The sequence below is a fragment of the Chenopodium album genome, chromosome 1 (assembly GCF_948465745.1).
Source record: "Chenopodium album chromosome 1, dcCheAlbu1.1, whole genome shotgun sequence".
Taxonomy (NCBI): Eukaryota; Viridiplantae; Streptophyta; class Magnoliopsida; order Caryophyllales; family Amaranthaceae; genus Chenopodium; species Chenopodium album.
The window spans coordinates 6157241-6161111 of record NC_137834.1 but is presented as its reverse complement, the minus strand read 5'-3'; the positions used below and the strand labels follow the sequence as shown (position 1 = coordinate 6161111).

General features: G+C 33.7%; 1 long non-coding RNA gene across 1 annotated transcript; it reads right to left on the bottom strand.

The window, feature by feature from the left end:
* Window positions 1-1706: 1706 nt before the first annotated feature.
* Window positions 1707-3114, bottom strand: LOC145640133 (uncharacterized). The gene is made up of 2 exons (XR_014114945.1): window positions 2389-3114; window positions 1707-1881 (listed from the first exon to the last, which is right to left on the bottom strand). It is a non-coding gene; the product is annotated as an uncharacterized LOC145640133 (long non-coding RNA).
* Between the last annotated feature and the right edge of the window lie 757 nt (window positions 3115-3871).

Sequence of the window (3871 nt, the reverse complement as noted above, 5' to 3'; positions counted from 1 at the left end):
AAATTATGAAGAAAAAAAAAAAAAGCATGTTCATTAATATATTATCATGCTCTTTTTGTAAATATTTTATGTTTTTATCAAATAAAAACATGTTCTTTTGTCAAACACATGCATGTATGTTTTTTAGTACTAAACACTAGTATGTTTTCCGCCTTTTTTAGTAGTACCGGGTGCACCATATAGATCTACTATATGAACCTTTTTTTTTCTTCTTAATTTTTAAATTATTAGAAAACAAAAATTAACAATCCAGCCCCCTTACCACAATCCCACACCAAAGTAACACCAATTGGAGCATCCCCCTGCCACTTCCCGATGAACAACACTCCCCCTCCCCACCGTCAACCACTAATAGTTGTAATGTTCATGTCGTTTGATATTGGGGTATATGGGTTTTGTATGGGGGTCGGTTGGGTTTCGAATATGGGTTGATGGTTTTTTCGTTTGGGTGAGGCTGTGTTTCGAATTAAGGGTGAGGTGGTCGGTTCGTGTTTTAGGGTGGTTGGGAGGTCGAATTTTGGGTTTTTTTTGGGGGGGGGGGGGGTTCGTAGATGGTAGGCTAGAGGTTAGGGATGACAATGAATCGTAGGTGGATCGGATCGGGTGATGCTTCATTCGCCTCCATCCACCAACGATCCATCCATCACCCAATCCATCCATCCATCCACCTAATTTACCTTCATCCACATCCAATCCATCCACTATCCATGGATGAAACGGATGATGATTCGGGTGAAATAAAATACAACTCTGCACTTTCATTATTAAGATAAAGCTTTGATTTGATACATACATCTTTCTAATACTTGCTTCATTTTACTAACTTAAAGGCACATGTTACTTCCTAAACCTTGCAAATAGCCATTATTATATTATTAATATATATATATATAGGGGGAGGCTTTCGTGAGAATTTTTCTTATGTGAGAACACTCTTTATGTTCTAAATTTTAAAATGTGTGTTCTAAGATTTTTAATTATATGTTCCAGATTTTAAAGCGTATGTTCTATTTTTTTACTCGTATGTTCTAAATTTTTTACTCACACTTTCTATATTCTATATCAGTTTGTTCTAAATTTTTAATCACATGTTCCTAATCTTAAATCAGATGTTCTAAATTTTACTCATATGTTTAAAATTTCATAAAGCAGATTTTATAAATTTTTAATAACTTGTTCTAATTCTTAAATCAAATGTTCCAAACATATTACTCACATAGATGTTCTAAATTATTACTCGTATGTTCTAAATTTTTACTCACATGTTCTAAACTTTATATATATACTAAATTTTTACTCACATGTTCTAAACTATATATATACATACATATATAGATGGATTAGGTGATAGTTTGGATGTATCATCACCCGAATCCGACCCGATCCGTCACCCGACTCATCTATCATCCATCCGTCCACTAGTAGAAAATACGAATTAGGTACCGGTTCAAACCCCCCATAAGCCACCGATTTTGACCGCTGAATTTATGGGGGTGGCAATACTCAATTAAAAAGTCACCGGTTCAAAACCAGTGGCAATAGTATTGCCACCGTTTATGGTACCCGTTTTTTTTTTTAAAATATTTAAAATAAATGCCACCGGTTAACCGGTGCAATAACATGTATATAATTTTTTTTTTCTGCAATTATAATAAAAATAATATAAAAAAACCATGTAAATTACAAACCAAACATCACAATCAATATAACAAAAGCGCAATTTCTCACATTATATTCAACAAGTAATTTGTTTTGTACAATACAAAAAAAAAATCAAATATTACAATGAATTACAATACAAACGTTAAATTGTTATTGTACAATACAAAAAAAAAAATCCACCAAAATCAAAGTCTTGAATCTTGTTGCATCAATTAACACCTACATAAAAAAACCCAGAAATTATTAAATCTCATAAAAACATGCAAAAAAAACCCATAAATTATTAAAACACAAAAAAAAAAACCCAGAAATTATTAAAACTTCAAAAAAAAAGCGAAAAAAACCCAGAGTATTTAAAACCAGAAAAATCAAAATCGAAATCTAGATATCCCCGAAAAAAAACCAGAAAAATCAAAAACGAAAAAAAAACCAGAATACTCTAAATATAAACCCAAATATAAATCCAACAAACCCAAAAAAACGCATGCTTGTACAAAAAAAAATCAATTAATTAAACCAGAAAAATCGAATTAAAATCCAAAAATTGATTTAAATCGATTGATTAAACGCAGAAAAATTGAATTAAAATAAAAAAAAAATCGATTAAAATAAACCCAGAAATCCCCAAAAAAAATCAGAAAAATCAAAACCAGAAAATCAAAATAAGAAAAATCTATTGTTTCAAAAAAAAAAAAAGAAAAAGAAAAATCGAATTAAAACCCTAACCTCGATGGAAACGAAAGAGAAGAACATGAGAAGGAGACAAAGAGAAGGAGAAGGAGACGGAGTGGTCTTCGTGGTGGTGGGGGTGGTGAGACCAGAGAGCATATGCAGCTCTTAGGGTGATTAGAAAAAGAGAAGAGGACGGGTGAAGGAGGCAAATGAGGTAGGGTTAAGGTATAAATGGAGGGTTTTTTTAAAATGAAAAGCCACCGGTTTGAACTGAACCTGTGGGGAAAATGGTTTTTCCCACCGGTTCGGTTTGAACCAGTGGCAAAAACCACCCCTCAAAATCCCGCCTATTTTCCCCACCGGTTTTTAAAAACCGGTGGCTTTAGCTCGGTGCCAATCTCCTTTTTTCACCTGTGGTCACCCCGTTAAAGTTCGGGTTTTCATCCATTTATTTGGATCGGGTGGATGGTTATCCATCGAGTTTGGATGATATTGCCACCCCCTACGGGAGGTATTGAATTTTATAAAGTTATAATTCTTGAAATTATATGTTAAGTAGACAAGAATGGTACAAATTGGATAGATTTTTTGTGGGGAAGAAGATGATAATCTTATACTCCCTCCATTATTCCATTATTTTGTGTCTGTATTTCTTTTTGGGTGTCCCAAAATGTTGTGCTTGTTTCTAAAAATAGCACATAATTATTAGTTACTTTTTATCTTTTCCATACAAAATACACATATATTCAAAAAAATCATTACTTTTATCTTTTTTTTTTTAATACAATACTCTTTATCTTTTATTATTCTCATACAAATATACAATATTCTCTACTTTTTATCATTCAAATTAAATATTTCTCTAATTCCACCAATGTCCTAAATTACCGTGTTTTTAAGAAATAGGCATGAAATAATGGGACGGAGGGAATATGTATTCTTTAAAAAAGAAGTTAAGTCATTGAATCTTGGGATTTTTCATGGGTGCAATGTTGTTGTCTTTGCTTATGGTAGTACTAGTAGATTAAAAAAACACTTAAATTTGTATTTGGTAGGGGGTTTCGTGGGTGGTGAGGGTGTCGGGTTTAGGGGGCACGATGGCTAGGCGTGGGTGCAATTGCAATTACAAGTCAGGTGAGTGGTGAGGGTGTCGGGTTTAGGGGGCACGATGGCTAGGCGTGGGTGCAATTGCAATTACAAGTCAGGTGAGTGGTGAGGGTGTCGGGTTTAGGGGGCACGATGGCTAGGCGCGGGTGCAATTGCAATTACAAGTCAGGTGAGCTAGGGATATGGTTAGGAGTTTCGGGTCAGAGCAAGTTTAGCCCCAAGACTTGGATTTGACATCATTTTTTGTGGTCCCTATTGAAAATGATGTCATCAAATTCTTGTTAAGACTCACTAAGACTTACACATATTTATCACTTTAGTCCTAAGACTTAAATATTTGACATATTATATGTAGAAAAGTGTAAGAAAAAAAAAGGATAATAAAAATAAAAGTGAGGTGGGAGTAGTGTGTCCCAATCTCAAGTCTTAA